This window comes from Lissotriton vulgaris, chromosome 7 (genome assembly GCF_964263255.1).
Source record: "Lissotriton vulgaris chromosome 7, aLisVul1.2, whole genome shotgun sequence".
NCBI classification, from domain to species: Eukaryota; Metazoa; Chordata; class Amphibia; order Caudata; family Salamandridae; genus Lissotriton; species Lissotriton vulgaris.
The window spans coordinates 1679059600-1679084407 of NC_141695.1; the positions used below are offsets into that span (position 1 = coordinate 1679059600).

The following is a 24808-nucleotide window of genomic DNA, read 5'->3' on the forward strand; positions in this document are numbered from 1 at the left end:
CGCCTCGTCAGGGGTAGTAAGTGCTATATAAATGCAATAACAATACAATAGCATAGCTGATAGTGAGGGGACACTTTCAAACCACAACAACAGAGAACTTGCACCATCCAGGGCAATGCCATGCAGCAGAAAACAGGGCAGGATTCCACTGCAGTTGCATTAAGCAGGAGACAACGTGGGGGTCAAGCACATTAGATCCTCTCCATCCTCGACTCTTAGGAGCCTGTTAGGATGGCCGGCGGGCGAAAGTCCGCCCGCCACCCTAGCGGTGCTGGAACTGCCCCCTAGTGCTGCGGCAGTCCCTCACCGGCAATTAGGATGACACTGCCACGGTGGCATCGCCCATGCACAACATTGTGACAGGTGGTGCTCACAGCACCGCCCGCCACAATGCTGTGGCTGCACTGTGTGCATTTGTAGGCACAACATGGCAGGCGCCGCGCTGTGCCTGCCACGTTGTGCATTCAAATCCTGGGGTGGTACCATAGGTACCCCCAATGTGCCTCCCCCAACCCCCCCAACATCCTGGGGGCCCGCTACGGGCTCCCAACTCAGGAATCTACATGCCTTTGTTGCCGCCACGGAAAGGCTGCTTCCCGCTGGCATCTTAATATGGTTGGCGGTATCTAGCAGACACGCCACCATATGCAACCCTTTTCCGCCTGCCACCCTAGCGGTGCTGGGACCGGCCGCCAGTGGTGCGGCGGTCCCGCACCGGCAATTAGGATGCCACCGCCGCAGTGGCGGTGGTTTCCTTGTGGTAGGCGAAGCTCACAGCACCACCTGCCACAATGCTGTGGCTGCACTGCGTGCATTTGCAGGCATAACGTTGTGCATGCAAATGCTGGGGGGTAGCATAGGTATCCCCCATGTGCCCCCATCATCCTGGGGGGCCCGCTACAGGCCCCCAACTCAGGAATCTGCATGCTGTTGCCACCACGGAAAGGCTGTTTCCAGTTGGCATCCTAATATGGTTGGCGGTGTCTAGCAGCCACCGCCACCATATGCAACCCTTTTCCGCCCCATCGACTGGGGCAGAAAGTGGTGGACAGTCTTCCCGTCCGCCGCGGTCCCCCCCGCCATCATAATATGGCGGGGGGAATGGGAGGCGGGGGTATGATGTAGGGCGGATCGCCACCGCCATGCGGGCGGTGGCAATTCACCCTATATCATAATAGACCCTTTGGCCTTTTTCTCTTCTTAGTCCATATCAAGTGACCAAACAATGCTTTGAAGTGAAGCAACACAACACATGAAAAGACCCAAAAATCAACAATTCTTGTTTGCTCAACCTATTTTCAGTACTTGCCTGCAGGCAGCTTTTATTGTCTGTTGTCAGAACTCTAGTATCAACAATCCATTACAGAGAGTGGATTCTGGATCAGGCACTTGTTCATAACAGGATGATTTTGTCTGTCTTGGTTCCCTGTTCCTTACTTGATGGCTTCCCCCATTATTCTTGTATTTGTATCTGAAATAATTCTTTTCTACCTTGCTTCTAACTATATTACATGTATCCTTCCACTGTTGATGTGCGGGGACTATATTTTAATTTACCTTTCAGCACTTCGTAGGATTACAATGCTTTCTTTCATCAATCCCTTTCCTGTCCCTGCTTTATTTTTGTGAAGGCCCAGCAGCTGCACAGCGCTACTGCGCTGCTCGATTTAGGTCAGTCTCTTTATGATGTTTAATACACCTCTCACCTGCTTCATTATTATTTATTTTTTACACTGTTTAAATTATTTTCGTGGGGGGCCTAGCAGCTGGACACTGCTACTCCGCTGCTCACTTCTGTTTTTCAGTGTGGCATACCCATGCATACTTGATTTTCTTAGTGTACTGTTATAAAATGGCCGTCCGCGATTGTTAAATGGTAAATCAAAAAGAAGTATAAAATAATCACAAGCTGGCTACTGTGTCTTCCGCAATAAACTATGCAAAGCAAACTGGCAAAGCCAATAGTTCTGTGCCTACCCTTAAAAGTCAAGACCTGTGGCTTTGCCAATGCTTCGTTGTATTGTGCTTCTTTTGTCGCACTTCTATTGTCTAGTTGTATTTTTTAGTATCAACTGTGCACATCGCCTTAAATAAATATTTTTAATTAGAAGGTTTATCTTCCTGTCAATCATTGAATTCATGAATTTGTTAATGAAACAAGTGGGTTCACTGAAGCAAAAGAAAACCTTAGAGTAACCTGAGCTATCTAAATAAGTGGTACCATTTGTGTGCCCACCCTGGACATCTAGGGCCTCATTTATGAGAAATGACGCATCGCTGCGTGAAAGCAGCGATGCCTCACTTCTCAGTGCGCACTTCTTGCGACTTACCTGATGCGTCATATTTAATGTATGACGCATCATGCCGCAAGGAGTTACAAATACGTCAGTATTTCTGACGTATCTGTAAGCGCAAAAGTGATACATTGCTGGAGTGTGTCACAAAAGTGACGCAACTCCAGCAATGCGTCCTTGCACATGGGGCAAGCCCCATGTGAAAGGGCTTGCATCAGTCTTACGCCTGCTGTGAGGCAGGCGCAAGATTTGGACGCAACGGCGTCCTAGAAGTGACGCAGTGAAATCTCATAGATTTCACTGCGTCACTTCTACAAGGCTTTTTGCGGGGGATCTCCCCTCTGCATACATTATACCGGACTCAGGTATAATGTAGCGCAGAGGTTTACAAAGTGACGCATCTGCTTAGATACGTCACTTTGTAAATAGTGCACAACAGGAGGCATGTTTCATGCCGCCGATGCGTCACAAAAAGTGACGCATCGGAAGCGCAAAAGTGACGCAAGGCCTCATAAGTGAGGCCCCTAGTCTTTAGAATTATCAGCAATTGTTAAACACCAAACATAATTGCTACTTCACAGGCGCAGTACAGAGAAGTAACACTTTACACAAAGTTCTGCACACTACCCTGTGCACTGCATCAGTGCTTAATTTGTGTTAAAAGAATGCACATTCCCTAGACGTCTGATGGCAAATACTGGGACTGCTGAATATCAAGGCTACCTAGTCTTGACTGTACCTCACACCTTTCTCCCACCACCCATTCCCTACCCTTCTTCTCAGTTCTGCAGATTTTTTCATCTCAGCTTTCTCCTTTTGTCACTGCGATCCTCTCTTTCTCTTGGTCCTCATTCCGCCCCTTTTCCTGCTGATTCCAGTCTTGCTCTGAGTCTCATGATGAAAAAACATTTCAGTCCCAAAAAATAGGTGATAGTTCCCATCATTTACAGAAATTAAGCACTGCTCCTGCCCATATTCTAGGAAACACACCTAGACTAAAGAGACGCCCTGAAGCTGTCTCCTCTGTTTTGTTAAATCCATTAAAATGCCACAAATGACAAGAAGCAACATTTGGAGAGTTTGGTTGTGGAGCCCTTATAAATTCATACGATAACATTTAATACAGAGCTAAATACTTTTAACAGTATTAGTCCTGTTAAATGCTATCTTATTATTCAATTTCAGAACACTTACACATATAAGGTATGGTCATAATTTGCTTGAAATTAATGATAGATTTGAATTTCATTCTACAAATGAAAAACATCGTTTTTGCAAACCTATATCTCATTTTTCTGTCGCCTCTCGGCCAAAATTCAACCAATCTTATTTGGGTGTATACCACATTAGAGCTCAAATTAGTTGAGAGCTAGGTTACATCAAATACATGTTCAATGCATTAAACAATAGCATCAATATTAAAATATTAAGCCATAAAACTCAGTATACCTCACTTTATTCAAAGTTCCCAAACATTCATGGATTTCTAGGGTAGATGCCATGTGCCTGAGGAGATGGTACTTTTCTCCATCCTATTTTCTGGCTTGTGCTATGCATCTTTATGCTCCTCCACATAATGCCATACACCTAATCACCCTTTATCCCGTGCACTCCTACCTCCAGCTCTTCTGTGACTGTCGGGGGAGGGAGGGGGGCGTGACTGCCACAGTGCAGATAAAGGGGCTTATTATGATTGCGGATTTTCCGCATCCTCCGGGCCGGCGGAAGCCACCGCCGGCCCGGAGGATGCGGAAAATCTGCTGCGTAGCCTCCACAGACCCACCGCCAAATTAGGATGGCAGGTGGGTCCGAGAATGTGTCCGCAGCTTTTCCGCCGCAGTCGCCTTCCGACCGCGGCGGAAAAGCACTAACATGTCTGACGGTGTCTATCAGACACCGTCAGGCATATTAGGATGTCTCAATGTATATGCTTTTCCGCGGCGGCTTTTTCGCCGTGGAAAAGCATACGGACCTTCACTTCGGGGGCCCGTTGCGGGCCCCCTGGGTGAAGGGTTGGCGGGGGGTGCACATGGGGGGTGCCTATGGTACCCCCTGCATTTGCGTGCACAAAGCAGCAGGCACCGCGCGGTGCCTGCCCCTTTGTGCACGCAAATGGCGTGCATGCATTTTTAACATTGCGGCGGGTGCCGCTTGAAGCTGCACCCGCCGCAATGTTATGGATTGAGGATGTGACCGCCAGGGTGGCGGTCACATCCTAATTGGACAGGAGGGAACTCCGCAGGCCATGCGGAGGTTCCCTCCTCCTCGATGGTCGCGGACGGACTCAAGTCCGTCCGCGATCATAATGAGCCCCAAAATGTGGCATTTGGATGGGTCACCTGGGTGCGTTTTACCACAAGTTCCACCTCTCAGCCTGCATCTTTTGACACCAGAGTAGGAAGCTGACCAGAAGCTGTGATCAGGAGCCTGGAACCTCTCTCAGATATGAGGCCCTGTGTAGTTCTTTAAATTCAAGAGCTACCCCAGAGGCTACCAGTGTGATGGCTTCTTCAAGGACACTGAAAATTATACAGCTGGTAGACCCAAACCTTACATCTGATTCTCTTTCCCAATTGTCATAAATTCTCCTTCACCTCAGTGCCATCCCCCAATTACAATCATGACATCACTGGGTTCCTCAGCTTTGATTGACACTTGAATATTCTAAAGAATACACACATTTGTAAAACCATGATTTATATCTAAATAAACAGGCAAAAAATAATCATGCACCTTAAATAAGTAAATAACCCAATGTCTCCTTGAACCCTTCTCCGGCTAAATAAAGCCAAAGAAAGGTTGGGCCCAGTGTACTACAATCGGAAAAAGGAATATATAGCGAGCATCAATTATATACGCCAGAGTATTCTAGGTGAAAACCTAGAATACTCTGGCGTATATAATTGATGCTTGCTATATATTGCTTTTTCCCATTGTTGTTTAGTCCCTACGTATAGCGAGCCTATACGTTATGTAGGGGTCCCCTTCTTTCAAAATTATGGGCCCAGTGTACTGACATGACCCCTGTTAATCTGTTATTGTATTCAAACACATAGATTATACACCTCATGAGGTTTACGCAAGAGCAATATAAAGAGGAGAGTAATTATTGATTGTGGTATTTCGGAAATGTGATGGATTTGCTCATATAAGAGCAAATAGTAAGATGTACCAATAATTAGAAAATTCAAGAGAGGTAGTTGGAAAAGAACTCTGGGTTGGAGGCAGCTGTTGGTGTGGCTGCTGGGACTGAACATAGATGAGACATTGTAAAGGAGATGAAAAAGACAACCAGTGGAGAAAAATTAAATGCTATAAAAGAAACTAAAAGGGATCCAGAATGTAAGAAGGTAAAAGGAGGGGCGCGGAGGGACTGGAAATGCTCTTAAAGCTAAGTATTGTCAAAGTGGGTTTTAATGCCATGTGGCCAAGAGTCATGTGTGTGGGGTATGGAACATAGTATTACACATGTGAGAACAAAGGAGAAATTGTGCGTATGTAGGAAAAATGAAGGCAGGTTAAGGCGGTTGATGTGGTGTGGAAGTGTGCACAATTTAGAATAACTGTGACAAAGAATAAAATAAGAAAGCTGCACTGTCATGTGTTAGTGGGGGGGTCATCCTGGATGTACTGGGTGCTTCCAGCCTTTTATAAACTACTAGAGAAAGGCCCTTTTATCTGGGTTATAAAGATCAATCAATCAATCAATCAATCAATCATAGTACTTGTAGAGCACGCAACATACCTGTGAGGGTCTCAAGGCGCTGAGGGGAGGGGGTGCTGCTACTGCTCGAAGAGCCAGGTTGAGGAGTCTTCTGAAGGTGAGTATGTCATGGGTCTGCTGTATTTGGGTAGGTAGGGTGTTCCAGGTTTTGCCGGCGAGGTAGGAGAAGGATCTCCCGCCGGAGGTCGTTCGTTGGATTCAGGGGACCGCGGCAAGGGCGAGGCTGGCGGAGCGGAGCTGGCGGGTTGGGGTGTAGAAGCTGAGTCTGCGGTTCAGGTAGGCTGGTCCAGTGTTGTGGAGTGCTTTGTGTGCGTGGGTGAGGAGCTTGAAGGTGATCCTCTTGTCGACGGGGAGCCAGTGTAGGACTCTCAAGTGGGGGGTGATGTGGCTGTGGCGGGGGACGTTGATGATCAGTCGGACGGAGGCGTTTTGGATGCGTTGTAGTCAACGTAGGTGTTTAGCTGGGATTCCTGCGTAGAGTATGTTGCCGTAGTCCAGTCTGCTGCTGACGAGGGTTGTGTTACCGTTCTTCTTGTTTCGGTTGGTATTCACTTGTAGATCCTGCGGAGCATGCAGAGGGTGTTGAAGCAGAAATGTTTGATCTGATAGTCCCCGACATGAGAACAGGTGGTTTGGTTGATAAGAATAAATCTGGAAATTGAACTCAAAGGACGGAAAATAAGAGGAAAGGTGAGTGTGTTGTATCTTTTCATGGAGGTATCGGAGAGGATTGTCCATGAAGTGAGTCCCAAATGCAGCAGAGCCCACAATTATGTGTAATAGTCTTAAGATAGTTGTCATATGCCAGAAATAGTAGTAGATAGGATGCAGCTTTCTGCTAGATAATGAAGGCCTTTGGAAACCAAGCTCGGTCATTTAAAAAATAGAGGGATAATCTTCACACAACTCATCCTTAACACAATTACAAAAACCTTGATGACACCTTAGGCCAACCTTCCCTAATTCAATTACTTACAGTTTTCAGTTCTTCAACATCCTTCACAGCTTGCTTCTAATTTTCATCTCAAATTGCCTCAACCTTCAAAGAACGGATGACTACTACCCAGCCTAGCCCTTCCTCCCCTTCGTTATTTATTCCAACAGCAGCACCATTCGTTACCTTGATAGACAGTAAGCAAACATGTTGTTTTTTCCCACCATAACTTCTATTATGAAATATAATTCCTCTAGATTCGCCAACCCTACGCTATTCCAGGTGAAGCTAACCATCAATTTCGAATGGTCAAAAAATGTACCAATTGTTTGTGAATAGTAAGAAATCTGAATGGTATCCCATGCTAATTGCTGTATCTTTGTTGCGCGCCTCTTTTCCTTGTCACAAGTTTGTACAAAGCATAATAGGATTCAGAAGAAGATTAACTGTAGATTTGCAGAAGATCCCATAAGCAACCATCAGATGCACAGCCCGCCACCGAACTGCCCTTTGGTTTTAATCCAAACAATCCAGCATACAGACCATGACATGCATAAATTCCAAAATACTTACTAGCCTTCCAGACTACACCTGCCGGCTTGGTAACTGGTGATGGGAGTTCAAGTTCCAGACACCAATAAAAAAAAGTGACACAAATGGATAGAACAATTTTATTGAAACAGAAATTCACCCGCATATTCTTGTAATCACAGATTTCCTAACTCTTAGGAAAACACACAAGTTCCAGTGAATCACTTCACAGGTAAGGTTTTCCTATGCCCTCTCTCTCCTGTTACCCAATAGTGGGAGCACAGACTGCTTCTCAAAGCTCTTTAGTCCAAAACTTTGAACAGTCTGCACTATGCATGCATCATTATGTGTACGCGGCCATACTTGCCTGTCATTTGCACGTGTACTCTTAGGGCAATTTGTTTATTTCACCAGTGTTGACTGAAATATATCTATCTTGGGCACCATTATTCTATGCTGAGTCTTCACTGACCATGCGTTTTCAGATTTTTGGTGTGGTTTGACAGCACAGAGAACCTACTAATTATAATTGTATTTATATAGCGCTTACTACCCCTGTCGAGGCGTGGAAGTGCTTTTCAGTGAGTAGCACGCTTCTCTGGTACCCAAAAAGGATTAGTGGTGAATATGAATACATTTGAGCAGTGGACTTGTGAGTCTGTTAGTTGGATTGAAAAGGATAATGAAAGGATAAAAGAGGGAAGAGTCTAGAAAGTATTTATTAGGCGATCATAGTAGTTGTAGGGGGTTTGGGGTGAGTTAAGGAGAGATGGACAAGGTAAGAGTCTCTGGAAATGGATTAAGGAGGTCCCAATAGTAAAATAAGGACTCAGATGAGTCTAAGGAGGTATACTTGAGGGAAGAATTTAGAAAGGACTGTTTGGGAGATCTTAGTAGTAAATTTAGGTTTGGGGTAATGCATGGAGGGCTAGAGGAGGGAAGAGTCTATAAAGGGTTATTCTAGAGATCATAGTAGTAGAATGTTTATTATAGATATCATACTAGTAGAATGAGGTTTGGGATGAGTCATAGAGTGGAGATATAAGATATACTGAGAGAGGTATAGGGTGAAACAGGGTAAAGCATTGTAGAGAATGTTTGTTTTTAAACAGTAGGAGTATAGTAATAAATATGTACATACATAAGTACATGGAAGATATACATGTATAAGGAAGGTAATATATCAAGATTTAAGTTGTATTTAATAAACTCAAGACTTTCAATTGCTGCTGTACATAAAGCTAATGTATTTGTGTGTATTTTAAATAAATCAATAGTGAAGCAATTGTAGATAAATAGTTATGATACAATTTACATATTGTGATAGATATCAGAAAAAAGGCTTTGAAAAGCACTGCTAAGAGATTGGCTTTCCCTCCACCCTTATGTTGATTAACTTCAATACAGCATTTGACTGGACAGAGGTTTTCAGACCGCTTACAAAATAGTTCCATTGTCTCTCTCCAGTGCTGGTGGGCTTTGTGTCACATGTTGCTCTTGCACCTGTGAGCAAAGACACAGACCGGTTGGTTATGCTATGTTACCAGGGTATTTGTAGAGCACACAGCTACTCAGAGGAGGGTCCAGGCGCTAGGTGGGTGTAGCAGGGCTGGTTAAGTCAGACATTGTGGAGGCTATTGCTGAAACAACCACATTTTTAGGGACTTCCTGAAAGAGAGAAGATCATGCATCTGTCTTAGAGTTGGCGGCATACAGTTCCAGAGCTTGGCAACTTGTACCTGAAAAGATCAGCCTCCTATTCGATAGCGGAGGAACACAGAAGAGCGTGCTAGCGACAACGACGAGGAGCCCAGGGTGCGCAGAGGATGGTAGAACTGGACTGTTTTTCTAAGATAAGGGGCTTCAGTGTCATGTAGGCCCTAAAGGCCAAGACAAGAGCTTTGAAATGGATCCTCTTGCGGATCGGGAGGCAGTGAAGAGATTTCAGATGGGGAGACATCCGCGTCCTCGGACGAGTAAGAGTATCGCCATGGCTGCAGCGTTTTGGACCACCTGCAGGCGGGTAAGTAAGTATTCCGGGAGTCCTAGGTACAGGATGTTAACATAGTCCAACCTGGACCCGATCAGGGCCTGGACCACTGTTTTCCTGTGGGAGACCAGAAGAAGGGGTAAAAACTGTTTTCGCATTTTCAGAAGACCGAAGTATTGTCCTGCTACCGCTTGAATCTGTGCTTTCATATTTAGGATGTCGTCCATTTGCACCCCGAGTTTTTAACTGACCTAACAGAGGTTGAGGCGAATGCATGTCCTGTGGCCACCAGTTGCACCACAAATTGCTGGGGGGCCGACCCGAAAATATAATTTCAGATTTTTTGGATTTGCATTTCAGTTGATTTAGCTGGAGCCACGCAAACACCTCAGATAAACAAGAGTTGATTGCTTCGCATCTAAAATCTGTGTCCTTATTGCAGGTAAAGTGCAACTGCTTGTCGTCAGCATACAACACTATTTTTGCTTCATGGGACTCAGCCAGGTTCGCTATGGGAGACATGTAAATATTAAATAATGTGGGGCTGAGAATAGAGCCCTCGAGACTCCCACCATTAAGGGGGAATAGAAGCCGAGAAAGGCGGAGCGCAGACTGTTTGCTTGCGGTCAGTCAAGAAAGAGGCAAACCACTTGAGTACTGTCCCCCCAAAACCGGATTCCTGGAGCCTCTACAGGAGTTGGTCGTGGGGGACGGTATCAAAGGCTGCCGATAAATCCAATAGTATCAGTACGGCTTTGCAAATCCATTCGTCTGATTAAAAGTCATCGCAGTCAGCCACATATCCTGGATCTGACTTCTTAGCTATCGACAAAAAATCCTCGTGTATGCGTATCGACGCTCTAAGCTTATAACACCGATACACATACACAAGGATTTTTTGCTAATAGGTAAGAAGTCAGATCCAGGATATGTAGCGGACTGCGATGACTTTTAATCCATAATTCGTATTGAAGTTTGGAAGATATGGGTTTTATCAGACAGCTGGATTTGCTTTGAATATTAAACTTTAGGAATACAAAGGAATCATCTTGATGCTAGTTTCTATTTCTCGATGCTCATGAATAATTGTTCTTTTGCCCTGATGAAGTCCATGGCGAATAGCCGCATGGACGAAAACACGTGTTGGCATGGTCTGTGGCTTGAACTCAGTTTGTTAAGAAGATGGATATCATTGAAACATACCTTGCAAGCTTGGAATAAAATAAAAAGAATACACTCAGGACTGATATTTGGACTTTTTTTGTTGCTTCTATTTACATGCTATTTGCTCGGGCTACCAATTGTTTAACTTGTACTTATGTGGGCCAGTGCCTACAGTTTACAACGTAAGGTGGTCGTTGTATGGTGACCTTCGAGCACCAGCATTCATCAGGATATTTATTGGAGCTACCTTTTTCACTCCCCTGCGCGGATTTCCCCTACTACCTGTTCTGTTTTTGCTTAACCATCAGTACTAGTACCACAAGTACCACAGTACATCACCTCCAATGGAGCCACACCCCACGGCCATTTCTTCTGTTGCCACAACCATCAATAGTATCAGTACTCCATTCATCAGTTCCTTTACCATAATACACCAAAGGTACCTCCATCACCAGTACCACAACCACCACCAATATCACCACGACCACCAGTACCACCCCTTTTACCAGTACTAGCACCTGTAGTACCATGACCAGCACCATGGTACACCACCGCCACCAGAGTCACCACAGTGCCATTCCCTCTATCACCAGTACAACCAGCAGTACCACTACCACCTCCATCAGTACAGTCCCACCACACTACCTTTATCACCTCACACCCACAGTAACACCACTTGTACCACCAGTATCAACACAACCACCAGTACCACATCATCAGTATCAACACCATCACAACCAGGACCACAACTACAACTGACAGTTGGCCAGTCCAGTGTAAGCAACAGAAGACTACAACTCACAGAATGGAGGAGCTACCATCACAGCCAAGAAAGAGGCTAATATCGCCCTCTATTGCTATGCCAAGGTAATGTCATATTATGCTGCAGCTATCAGCGGGGTAGCTCTCACTGCTGCAGTTGCGCCGGGGCTAAAACTTAAGTGAATACTGCAACCCCTATTAATGCTAGTTTTAATCCCCACCAGAGGAATATGGTGGCCCATTTAATTTGCTCAAATTAGGGCTGTTTGCACCCTTGTAATTTGTTGGTATTAAAATTTGCAAGTGAAAATAGCCACCTCGCCCGCTCCCATAGCAGTATTGCTTGATAATTTTAACTTCCACGAGCTACAATATGTGCAAGTCTGTGACAAGTATGCAATTTTTTCATTCATTACATTATAATTCTATAACAGACAAAGCCCTCCCCAGCCCACAATAGACCCACATTTTAGCGTTGGCATAACTGGTTTGCATTATGCCATGTGGCCTCACAGCAGATGTCGGTCAAGGGCAACCTCTGAGCTGGAGTTGCTGAGAGCCACCTCACAGAGTATCCTCACTCAGAGTGCCTTGTGGGTAGTTTTGGCATCACCTCATAGGTCAGAGATCGGTCCAGGTGTCATTTCATCCTGTATTTTTCTAGTTTGCTTAATTCAGCAATGTAGAGATGGGTGGAATAGTTCATGCATTGCTCATAAATGTTCACTAAAGGAATCTGCTTCCCATCACGTTGAGCATGTTGGCAGGGAAGAGATCTGCCCTTCAGCAGCACAATGTGATTATTGTTGACTGGGCTCAACCCGGCTATTTTGGCATGGGAAGCGCGCACACTGCTTGTTTTGTAAATACATAGCTGCTGTTCCATTTTTGGGAGGAGATTTATTGGCGCGGTCTTATGTGTTTGGCTGGCTATTAGTGTCAGGATGAAGGCGTAAGCAGGGAAAGACAGGCCTTTTATTCCACTGGGCATTTCCCCGGTGGGCTGGAGCCCTTGGAGCCAGTTTTGAAAGTCCAGGGACTCTGTCACTTTCCCCTGCCCCCCAAAGTTAATTGCAGCAGGCACATGTTGTAATGCAATGCATATTTGATATTGTATTATGTCACATCTTGTTCACGTATGGGTTCCAGAATGGAACCCGGGCAGTACGTTCTTGAGGGTGGCGGTTGGAAGAGGATTGATGGTGGGACGTTCATGCTGTTCGGGCGGGTTTGTGGCTGCAATAAAAGCTCATCCCACTATGATCCTGGAGGTGGAGGCTTTGTTTTTGGCTGTAACATTTGGACTTATATGATTGTCGTGCAAGCAAAATAAAGAGGTATGGAACAGTCTACCTTTTGAGTTGGACTCTTTCGCATGGTTATTCATTGTCGGTGCACCACTATATGTGTTTTTCTACATTGTGGCCTTATGGAGCACCCTTGAGCTGCTGGTGTTCATAGTGAGTGCACACCATCTTCTTGGAATGGCTTACTAGTCGACAAAGGGGAGGTGTGTTCGTTTGGACTCGCTGCTCAGTTTGCACTTCTGTTATGATCTTGGAGGTGTGTGTGCGGAGTCTTTACAACAGAATTGGTGACGGGGATGGAATCATCAGCAGCAGAAGCCCTAAATGTGCAATCGAAGGGTGATTGGCACCTCGCATTATCGGATATGAGCCGTGCGGAGGAAGTGCAGCAAAACACAAATCTTGGGTGAGATTCAACCATTCGATTGGTGTAGATGGCGCGTTTGGAACTTCTAAAGCACTGGAGGTTTTGGCAGTGAGAGTAAATTGAGAAGTTGTATTTGGATCTATCCGTTTCCTCTAGCAGCCACCGAAATCCAGATGCAGCTCGAGCTCCTGTCTGCATGTCAAGCTTGCACTCCAGACTGCATTCCAACACAGCTCATTTTTCGTATCATTGACGTCATCATGCGACGTTGTACACGCAATTGCGTAACGTCGTACCATCTGATGGCACAAATTTGATCTGAGGTCACTTGCTCAACGCCATTTTAGATTCAGGACTTGTCAGGGAACATTGTGAGGCGATGCCATGTTTACGGACAGTGATGTCTGTACACAGATCAGGAATTTATTAGCGGTGAAAGTTGTTTTTTTGCATTATAACCTGCACAACAGCATGAAGTCTGACTTGAGAAGAAAACAAGACAAGTGGAGGGGATGTATTTTCGCATGCATTAGAAGACCTTGATATGCATTTTGCACCAGTAGTTTTTGTCGCTGTGGATCAGCATACATTTTTTAAAAGAAAGTAAGGGAAATGTTAGAATAGGAACAAACTAACAAAACCTTGCTATGCAAGTTTTTGCTCAACTTCCTCAGTCAGATGTGAACAGTACACTATTAGCACTCCTGTTTCACCAGTTTGTCCTTTTTATGGATACTGGAACCAATGCCCCAAACTGAGAGCCGATAGCCAACTTCACAAGCACATATAACTGATTTGTGGACACCACTTTTTGTTGCATTACATCTATTATAAGAGCCTCCTTTTCAATCTTTTGGAATATATGCTTATCCAACAGGCTTTCATTAAAGGGGGCAATCCCCTGCTTGCAACTATTATGTCCTATGTACACTGGGTAACCTCTAGTTATTTCTGTATACATCTAATTGGAGTACTCACTAGCAAATTATTAATTCTATAAACCCATACCACAAACCCTTATCTTGCTAAATATTTATTCTGTTGTATCACCCGCTTGTAAAATGCCAAAATGCCCCTAAATGACTTAGTAACTGACAAAGTGGTTGTAGAAACATGCCCTCTAATTCAAGGTGAGCCTAATCCTAATTGCCAAATAATCATGAACTGTCATTTGCTTGAAAAGAGCAGTGGTCAAAAAGATACAACTCATTTTCACTTTGTTTCTAATGATCAATATTTTGGGAGTATTAATAGTCAGATTCCTCAAAGGTCCAATGTCTGTGGTTCAACTGGCACTTCCGGGAAGAGGACAGCCTGACTGGCAGGTTTTGCACAAGGGCTGGGGAGCGGCAAAGCCCCAAACAAGTCGCAAAGGGGCTGGCCCCCGTCGTGGCGCAAGCCGCTGCACCAACAAAATACAAATATTAGGAAACCTTCGAGTGACTGCTCCTCCCCATCAAAGTCCTGCCTATTAGTGGATCTTGCATCCCAGCTGCATCTTTTACACTGTTTGCCTGCACACAATAGGCACAGCATATTTATATTGGATAATAATGTTAAGACATTAACTTCTAACCAGCACTGAGATGTTTGTGAAAGTCTCTTGGTGCTGCTGTATAGAGACCAGCTGTGGCCGCCACAGCACGAAGGGTGGCGGCGGGTTCAAAAATAAAAATGTTTATAAAACATACTCTTCCCCCCCTCCCCGCAGCCTCCTACGCATACGGCCGCCTCCTGCCTCGGAGCTCTCCCAGCAGTCTCTGGGAAGGCAGAGGCTGCTCAGCCAATCCAGGCGCTGCTCTGCCAATCCAGGTGCTGGTGCTGCTCTGCTGAGAGAGCGGCATATGGATTGGTCTGAGCGACCTGCTCTGCCGCTCAGGCTCTGCCTATGAACCTGAGGCATTTCTCCAACCTGGCTGTGAACACAGCCGCATTCAGAGCAGGGTTCGAGAAATAGAAGTGCGCATGCATGTTTGGCAAGCCTAGGACAGCTGGCCAGACATACATGGGCACTTCTAAGTGCCCCCACCTGCCTGTCAATGCCCGGCCCCGCCCTGCCCTCCACGCATGTGAAATACAGTCAAATAAAATTATATTGTTTCATTATCATTTTATTCTTCTTTGACTGGCTCTGATGCTATGCTGCCATCATGGAGGCGCCGCCCCTGTTAGGGACCACTCCCCTCCATGAGGTTTTCTTGAAGACCCAGGTTGTGCGACCAAGCTTAGGGTATGACTTGAAAGTGTGAATGTTGTACAGAACAGGCATGGCTTCAGCATACCGCCCACTCACCTGTCCACATGACGAGTTTCTGCCCAGCTCAGAGTAAGCCACTCAATAGAAGCAACCACACTCGGACCAGGCATCACCGACCATGCAGGCAGAGACCACCTCATCTTGCTGAGGTGATGCTACAGAAGTGGACTAGCCTACAGGAATACTGAGAGATGCTACCACAAGTCTGGGTCTCTAAAAAAGGGCAGTGAGAATCTTATGTATTTATTTATTTTTAGAGGTTTACATAGCAGAAACAAGGCCCTTTTGGGTGACAGAGCGAATTACAAGAAACAAATATACAAACAGTGACAATGTACAAAACATGGTAAGGATCATGAAGAACAATGGGGCATATTAGCAAGGAATAGCGATATTTATCGCTAAACACCCTTAGCGCATTTTTTTTATCGCTGGATATGTTAGCGGAGAAAACATGCTATTAGCAACATTTTTCTCCATTGTGCTAAAATATCCAATGATTGCAACGAAATGCGTGAATATCGCTGGAAATCCAGCTATATTCATGCCTTAACACCAATGGGGCGAAAAAGAACAGGAGTGAAACCCATAAACCAAACTGGGACTGGGTATACGGTATATTTAGAGCACAATGTCCCAATAGGTACCAATAGATAAGGCAATTTCAAATATGCATGCATCAAGCATTACAGGCAAAGGACAACAAGGAGTCTCAATTCATTCATGAAAGGCTTATTAATCACCGTTTTTTTCAAATGGGAATACAGTTAGAGAGCAGCACTGTAAATGAAGACATTCATGAGACAACCCAAATGGCACTTGGTGACAAGGTGATAATAAGGTGAAAGTGACGACGCAAGTGAACGTGGTGAACAGCGTGATCGGCGCAAAGTGACATGGAATATACAGTGTAGGCTCAAAAATAAATTCACATTATTTCAAATTTTCAAGTAAAACACAGTTATGAGCCCAAAGGTAATGCGCCAGAGAATTGCGCTGCAGTGTCGACGGCGTTTCGATCCTCAGTGGTTTGGGATCCTCTTCAGGACAGGGTTGACAATTGATGGAGTGCTGCAAGGGGACAAAGTTTAATTTAAGAGATCGGGCAAGGGTGTAGGAAGGGCTAACTCTAAGGACGGAAGTGTGAGCCGGGTGGAAAAACATATCAATCACAAGTGGAAGAGCCAAGTTATTAAAGAGCAGAACTATGTAGTGATCGTGAAGGTTGTGATTGGTCTCATGCAATTATTCAGCGCGTGAGATAAGGACAGGGGACCTAAGGTGGAAGTATAGGGAAGTTACATGGTAAAGATGCAGGCATGTGAAACTGGCATACCGGAGATGAAGAAAAACGCTGGTACTGGGTAGTTACCAGTCGTGAAATGGCTTTAGATGCAGGCGATCCTGCAGAGAAGAAAAGCAATATTCAAGAGACCGGGGGAGGTGGAAGCGAGGGGCGGGGGGGAGCGCGGGGACGGGGGTTTTGGGAGGGAGGGGGAAAGGGGAGGATGGAGAACGAAGGAGGCACAACTTACAAAGGAATGAGTCGTGATCCGTCCTGGGGAAGTTCCAGGTATCTTAGATTGAAGCTGGTGCAGCGCCTGAAAGGAGAAAGCCTGTTTCAGAGCGAGCGGACAAATCGCGAGTGCTACCAATAATAAGGACCTCGGGCACTTGGGCGGTAACTAGGCAATGTAGGCGAGGGATTACCTGAGTGAATCTGGCGCTGTAGCAGACTGAATCAATGGTGCGAGTTCTGACTTGTACGGAGGTTCGTGACGGCTCGGGACTGCTGTATCTAACCAGGAAGTAACTGGTGAAAGGGGCGGATGACGTGTTGGAAAGGGGCGTGGAGGGAGGGAAGGAGCATGGAAAGAGAGGAAGTGTGAATTATCAAGCAGCCTTCTAATTTTACATAGCTTGAGGGGAGACACAGGGCAATTTTTTTGTGTATTTTATTCTGACCATTTAGAGTGAGTATTCCGGGCTGCCCAGCTTGGAAGTTGTTCGCATTGCATTTATACAACGTACTTCCTTGGTTGCTAATCGTCTTTTCATCGTAGGGCTTTGGTGAGAGCGACACGGTTGCGAGGACTGCGGGGACCGAGGCAGTGGACAACGCAGTCTGGGATACAGGCAGGCCTGTCTTTCACTGCTTCTGTTGGGCCGCCCGGCTAGAGTGCGCTCGCCCAACACTCAGGCTAGCTGGTGTGTCGCGGTCACAGTTGCGTGGTGCTTACGGCCAGTCTGTGTACTCCCAACTTGGTACAGGTAAAAGCCAGGCAGGTCCTGGTGGGTGCAGGAATACATTGTGCTTATAGGGTTGGCATAGGTGTAGGTGGTTTTACCTGTGGCAAGGCAAAAAGAGGATGGCTAGTAGACGTGGCGCTAAGCATTCCCGCGTGGAACATATGCTGCAGGGCATGATGCGTAAGATGGCAGCAATGGACAGGAGATGGGGGAAAGTGGACCAGATGGGTAAAAACGTGGCGGTGCTAAGGCAGAGGTTCGATGCTCAGGCTGGGCCATCTGGGAGACCCAAGCGGGTCAAGGCCAAGAAGGGTAGCGGTCGGGTCCCCAAGCAGCAGGGGAGGGGGGTCCTCCTTGGGGGGTATGATGGGGGGCTTTCACCGCCGGTGGTTCCTATGCCTACTCCCCTAATCCTGGATCAAAAGGGGGTGGTGATGGACGGAGCATCTGAACCAATCAAACACTCACACCCAGTCAACAGATCTGGGTTTGATCCATCACTGTTCTTTAGCCCACTCTGCCACCCCAGTTCAGACGTAGCCTTCCCTGGACCGGAAACAAGCTTCTGAGGACCGGTTTCTCTCCTAATCCCGTCAGGTGTACCGGTAACACCGGCTCCTGCCACACCGGTGCCAGCACCAAGCATAGTGCCTCTGATGGTCTCAGCGGTAGTCCTGGTGGTACCCACGTGTAACCCGGCACCTATCCCGGTACCTGGCACGGCGTCCCCCATCCCAGTTTCAGCACCTCCAGTGGTTGGTCAGGTACCTCCAGAGCTAGCAGCGCAGATAGCGGCAGTACTCCCTTGGCTAGGGATAGGGGGGTGTTAACTTCTTCAGTGGGCGCAAAGGAGGTGGGAGAGGATCCCTTAGCGGAGACGCAAAAAATAGAAGCAAGGATCATGACTGCCCCTGGTGGCGGGGAGGGCCTAGTGCACCTATTACTCCACAAGCAACATGTCCGGACAAGAATGTTGAACCAACGCGGGCCGCATCAAGTGGTAAGGAGGTGGTATTACCAGTACTAGGCGTGGGCACAATACCCTCCAGGAGGGAAAATCTGGGTCAACATGTAACCCAGGAAGTGAAGGATATGATCTGGGCGGGCAAATATGTCAATATGTTTTCTTTGCTAGTGGATAACAGGGAAATGGAGTATGCTAGCAAGCAGAAAGACTGGATGTCGCCTAGCGAGTGGCAAGGAGAAATGGCAAGATTCAGGGTGGAGGAGACATTGATCAACTGGATTAGAGCCTTTTCTGTGTTTATGGCGATCACAGCCGAGCGTTCCCCTAATTTGCAGGCAGAGATGGCATGTTACCAGAGTAGGATCACAACTTTCAGTGATAACTATGGAGGGGAAGGATGGAAGGAGTATGACATGAGTTTCAGGAAGGCTAAAGAGTTTAACCCCTCACTGTCATGGGATAGGGTGGATTCCATTTCATGGTATGGTCAGTTTACAGCAGGGCAACCGAGGAGTGTGAGGCCCAGTTGGAACAGAAGCTACCCCTCCAAACCCCAGCAGCCCTTTCGGATGGCACAGGGGGGTGGCACGGCCCCTAAGACAGGGAGCAGTGGGGGGGGAGGGGCGTGCTGGGATTTTAACAAGCGTTCATGTACTAGGGCACAGGGCACCTGCAAGTTCAGGCATGCATGTTCCATTTGTAAACAACCTTCCCACCCAGAAACAACTTGCCGCAATAAAGGTAACACCTCTGGAAACAGGGGAAGAAAGAAACAGGATTAGGGAGGGAGGACGGCTGGTGTCTCATTCACCCATTGACGTTCTGGCTATGACTCCTTGGCTGCACAGGTACCCAGACCATACCTCTGCGAGGATGTTGCAAGAAGGTTTTTTGCAGGGCTTTAGGATCCCAGCGGTGGGATATACTGGAACAGCAGAATGTCGAAACCAACTATCTGTTAGGGACAACCCAGATGTGACAGCGACAAAAATTGCTAAAGAGCTGCGCCTAGGCAGGATAGCGGGTCCTTTTAATAACATCCCTGTGCCTAACTTTGTTTGCTCGCCACTCGGCGTGGTGCCAAAGAAGGAGGAGGGTGAGTTCAGGCTCATTCATAACCTGTCAGCACCTAAGGGTGCATCTTTAAATGGCACCATCAATGAAGACATTTGTAGCGTTAGCTATGCATCCTTTGACCAGGCAGTGGATATGTTGAGGACTGGGATCTGGAGCCTTGCTGGCAAAGTCAGACATTGAATCTGCTTTTTAGCTACTGCTGGTGCATCCCCTAGATCAGCATCTGCTAGGCTTCCCTTTTCAAGGAAAATTCTATATGGATAAGTGTATGCCCATGGGTTGTTCTGTTTCATGCTCCTACTTTGAGAAATGTAGTTCTTTTCTGGAATGGGTTTTTAGGCAAACGACAGGACACCACCATGTCATGCATTACCTGGATGACTTTCTCTTTCTCGGGTCGGTGGGCTCACAGGAGTGTGCATTGGCATTGCAGGAATTTTGCGTGCTCATGCGGGCTTTTGGGGTCCCGCTGGCGCCTGGAAAGACTGTGGGTCCAGCAACCACATTAGAATTTTTAGGCATAGAATTGGACTCAGTGGAGGGTTGTTTCAGGTTACCCAAGGACAAAATCACGAAGTTTAGAGCGGCTCTCCAGCAATGTCTGGCCAAGGACAAAGTGACACTACAACAGCTGCAGCAGACTGTGGGCCAGCTGAATTTTGCACTACGAGTGATACCCACGGCACGCCCATTCTCCCGCTCAATCTCAAAGACCATGACGGGCCTGCGGGAGAAACACCATCGCACTAGGCTGCCGGCTGAGGTCCGCCAAGACATGCGTATTTGGATCTCATTTCTGGAGGGCTTCAACAGCAGAGTAGTGTGGTGCGGTCCCCCCACTAAGTCTGCAGAGTTAGGTCTATGGACTGATGCTGCAGGCAGTGTGGGGTTTGGCGCCATACTTGGAAACAAGTGGGTGGCCCAATGATGGCCGGTTTGGTGGGAGGAGAATGGCCTGACAGCTAACATCGGTTTCTTGGTGCTTTTTCTAATCTGAGTTGCATTAACAGTTTGGCCTGATCAGTTGTGTAATGAATCTTTAATCTTCTAGTCAGATAACATGACGGTGGTTGAATGTATTAACCAGCAGGTGGCACTGTGTAAATTTATACTTCGCCTACTGAAGGAAATTGTGCTGGTTTGCATGAAACTCAATGTGCAGTTTAGGGCCAAACATGTCCCAGGGGTTTTGAATAATGCAGCTGACGCACTCTCTCGCTTTAAGATGCAGGTATTCAGAGAACATCTACCATCCGCAGAGGCGACGCCTACACACTTCCCAGCAATACTCTGGCAAATTGGTGCCCCCAGCTACAGAACCTCATGGCAGCTAGCTTAGCACCCATGACCAGAACCGCTTACGAAGGGGCGTTTTTGTCTTATTGCTCCTTTTTGGGACGGGACTGGGTGGAGAAATGGGATCAGGCAGAGAATTTCACTCAGTACTTAGAAGCATTACATAAAGGAGGGCGCTCCGCAGCGACGGCTAGCAGGCACATGGCGGCTGTTTCGTTCTTTGCACAGATAAGGGGGGCCAAAGATCCCACGGATAGTTTCATCGTGCGGAAGGCACTGAAGGGGTGCCGGCGCCTGCAAGCAACCACCACAGACACCAGACAACCAATAGGTTTGGAACGGCTGGCATCATTTTTGAATGCCTTGTCTGACATCTGCAGTTCAGCAGAGGAGGTACTCCTGTTCAGAGCCGCCTTTACATTGGCCTTTTATGGGGCATTCTGGGTAGGTGAACTAGTGGCTAGCAGTAAGCAGGACATGCTAGGGGGACTCCGGCTGGAACAAACAAAGATACTGGGTGATGCGCTGTTGATTACCGTACGTAAATCAAAAACTGATCAGGAAGCCCGGGGGGATGGGCTGGTACTCCATCGGGCACGGACTAATCCTTGCTGCCCAGTGTTCCACGTAGAGGCCTTCGTCAAACAGAGAGCATGCGCAACTAGGGGAGCATTGTTAATGCATGCAGACGGTACCTCACTGACCAAGTTTCAATTCCAAAGAGTATTGGCAATGACAGTGGACAGGGCTGGTTTAAATCAGAAAGATTTTGGGACGCATTCCTTCCGGATAGGGGCTGCCACTGAGGCAACGGCTGGGGGTTACATGCGAGCAGTGTGAAAAGGATTGGGAGATGGTCTTCCAACTGTTATAAGCGTTATGTGCGGCTGCACATGTTGTGAGGTGGCAGGATAATTACGCTGACACCTGTCTTGTATGTTTGCTTGTATTTCAGTTTCTCGAGCCTGTCACGCAGGGCGGAAACTGTCGTCGGATCAACAACAGCACGTACCATCATCACGGCGGACTCAGGCACATAAGAACAAGGCACAAGTGGTATGGGTTGTGGGTCACTCATTTGTGAAACGTGCTAAATCTGTTTTCTTTGCAGGTAATTATAGACAGAGGGCGGAACAGGGAGGTTTCAAGGTTTCCTCTCATGGTAGGGGGGGTCTCTGCCTCAGTCAGTTTAGGGGTTCTTTACAGAGTTGCTCGATAGACACACCCCACCGCCCACAGTTGTTATCTTACATTTGGGTGGCAACGAACTGGTGAAATTGGGCAGGAGAGTCTTGATGAAAGAGATAATCTCAGAAGTAAACTAGTTTGCTATAATACGCCAAAGTTGCACCATAGTTTGGTCTCAGTTGATTCCTAGACTCAGATGGAAGGGGGGCACTCGGTCAGGGCGTTGAATCACTCGGTAAAGAGGATCAACAACAAGATAGAGAAATTATTTCGGTCACCTCAACTGCGGAACATACCACATGGGTGTGTCAGGGGGGAACAGTTCTTCTTACAAGACGGGGTCCACCTGACTAGGGCAGGCAACAGACTATTTCTGGGGAACATTTTGGCTTGGCTGGGGGGGTTCTAAGTAGGCATGACCTTTTAGAGGAGGAGGATAGGGGGGGCCAGATAGTCGGGCAACTATGCTCGCCTGTGGCGGTAAGGTCATGATCGGTGAGCAGTCAATTTAAGGTCCTTAGGGGGTGGCTCCATTTTTGAATGGGGTCGCCCAGGGGGAGGGACAAGTGGTCTCTCCTAGAACTCCAGGGGCGGGACATCCGCTTGGTTGGATGGGTGCAGGGGAGGGGGGAGTCACGCTTTCTTTGGGCTGGTTAGCCACCCCGCACATGCACTATGACGTCATTAAACGGCGCAGAGTGCAAGGGCCCCCCTTTGGTAATGGAGTTCATGGAGCGTACAGGGGTAACCGGGAGGAGGGGAAGTACCCTCTCGGTAAATGGGCCCCCCTGCGCATTCGCACTCATACATGAGGGCGTAGCTGGCTGATAAGGATTTGACACCGGTTAGCGACCTTGCCGTAGGCCCAAAAATATGAGTATGCAGAAAAATTCATACGTGTGACATGTTAGATTCGGTTAGGAAACATGCTGTATTAGACATTTGTTAAGGTTAGCCCTTTGATACCTGTCTACATTGATTGTAATCTAATGTCAGTGGATTTTTCTGCATAAATGCTTGTGTAAATATTGTTTATTTCAAATTTTTAATTTGTTTTCATGTTTTAATAAATACGACAGGGGGGTCCTGAGACCACCCGCCTTCCAATGAAACTCCACTCATGTCCAATTTCTATATAATTGTGGGGGTGCACAAGACGGGGAGGGGGATGGTCTGCAGTCCCTGACCATAAGGAAAGGGAGGGCCGCCTGCCCCCCGCACGTATGGCGGGGTGGCGGCCCCCTCCTTCCCCTATCTGTATCGGTGGTGGGGTGTAACCCCTCCGCGTCTTGATGACTCGGCGGGCGCGCCACACCACCGATTGGTGCAGGCTCCCTCGTTGACCCGGAAGCAATCTAATTGCTTCCGGCTCTAACGTGGGGAGCCAAGGGGGCAGACCAGTTCCAACTGGTTGGCCCTGGAGGGGTTAAAAGGCCGAGGAGGGTGGGAGGCACCCTCTTGTTTCCCCGCTCCTCCAGGCTATGCCCCTGCCTCTCTGGGAGGCGAACAATAATTTTCACCACCCACCAGCCCCTGAAGCAGATTCTTGAGCGTATATGTTAGATTGTTGTATCAATCTTAGGCTCGTTTTGTTTCTTCACAATGACTGTGTTTGGTGTGTGTTTTTTCCTTAGGCTTTTTTCCTGTTTAGAGGTTGTGGTATCAATTTTATGCTTGTTTTTCACGGTAACGTGTTTTGGTGTGCATTTCTTCCTTAGGCCTTTTTTCCCCATTTACAGGTAACATAATTGTCGTATTTATTGATAGTCCTGGTCAGGCGGTAAGGTCATGATCGGTGAGCTGTCAATTTAAGGTCCTTAGGGGGCGGCGCCATTCTTGAATGGGGTCGCCCAGGGGGAGGGACAAGTGGTCTCTCCTAGAACTCCATGGGCGGTACATCCGCTTGGTTGGATGGGTGCGTGGGAGGGGGGAGTCACGCTTTCTTTGGACTGGTGAGCCACCCCGCACGCGCACTATGACGTCATTAAACGGCGCAGAGTGCAATGGCCCCCCTTTGGTAATGGAGTTCATGGAGCGTACGGGGGTAACCGGGAAGGGGGGGAGGAAGTACCATCTCGGTAAACGGGCCCTCTGCGCATGCGCACTCATACGTGAGGGCGTAGCTGGCTGATAAGGATTTAACACCGGATAGCGATCTTGCCGTAGGCCCAAAAATAGGATATGCAGAAAAATTCATAAGTGTGACATGCAAGATTCTGTTAGGAAACATGCTGTATTAGACATTTGTTAAGGTTAGCCATTTGATACCTGTCTATATTGTTTGTAATCTAATGTCAGTAGATTTTTCTGCATAAATGCTTGTGTAAATATTGTTTATTTCACATTTTTAATTTGGTTTCATTTTTTAATAAATACTCCTCTCATGTCCGATTTCTATATAATTGTGGGGGTGCACAAGACGGGGAGGGGGATGGCCGGCAGTCCCTGACCATAGGAGGTGTAGTCGCTGTACACTGTGTTCATGCCCACGCTGGGGCTATGTAGTGTAATGTCTAGTGAGAACGGTGTTAATGCTAGTTTGCAAGGCATACTACCAAGGGTTCTCTGAATTTGTTGCAGCAGTTTCTTTAAAGCAGTCTTTCACATATAACTGACTCATGTGGTCTATGGCTGCGCTGCTTTACCAAAATGCAATCTTTGGCGAGTCATTCTTCTGGTTTAAATGCAACCATGTTTGTA

At 47.1% G+C, this 24808-nt stretch overlaps 1 protein-coding gene across 2 annotated transcripts in view; it reads right to left on the reverse strand.

Moving 5' to 3' along the window:
* Positions 1 to 17140, reverse strand: part of ARFRP1 (ARF related protein 1) — a 301101-nt gene extending 283961 nt beyond the window's left edge. The window contains exons 1-2 of one of the 2 annotated variants that reach the window (XM_086932756.1): positions 17041 to 17128; positions 16866 to 16931 (exon numbers count right to left, since the gene is read on the reverse strand). The gene's annotated coding sequence lies outside the window, so the exon portion shown is untranslated. Of the gene's footprint in view, positions 1 to 16865; positions 16932 to 17040 lie in introns of both variants that reach the window. The other variant, XM_086932758.1, reaches the window with a different exon arrangement.
* Between the last annotated feature and the right edge of the window lie 7668 nt (positions 17141 to 24808).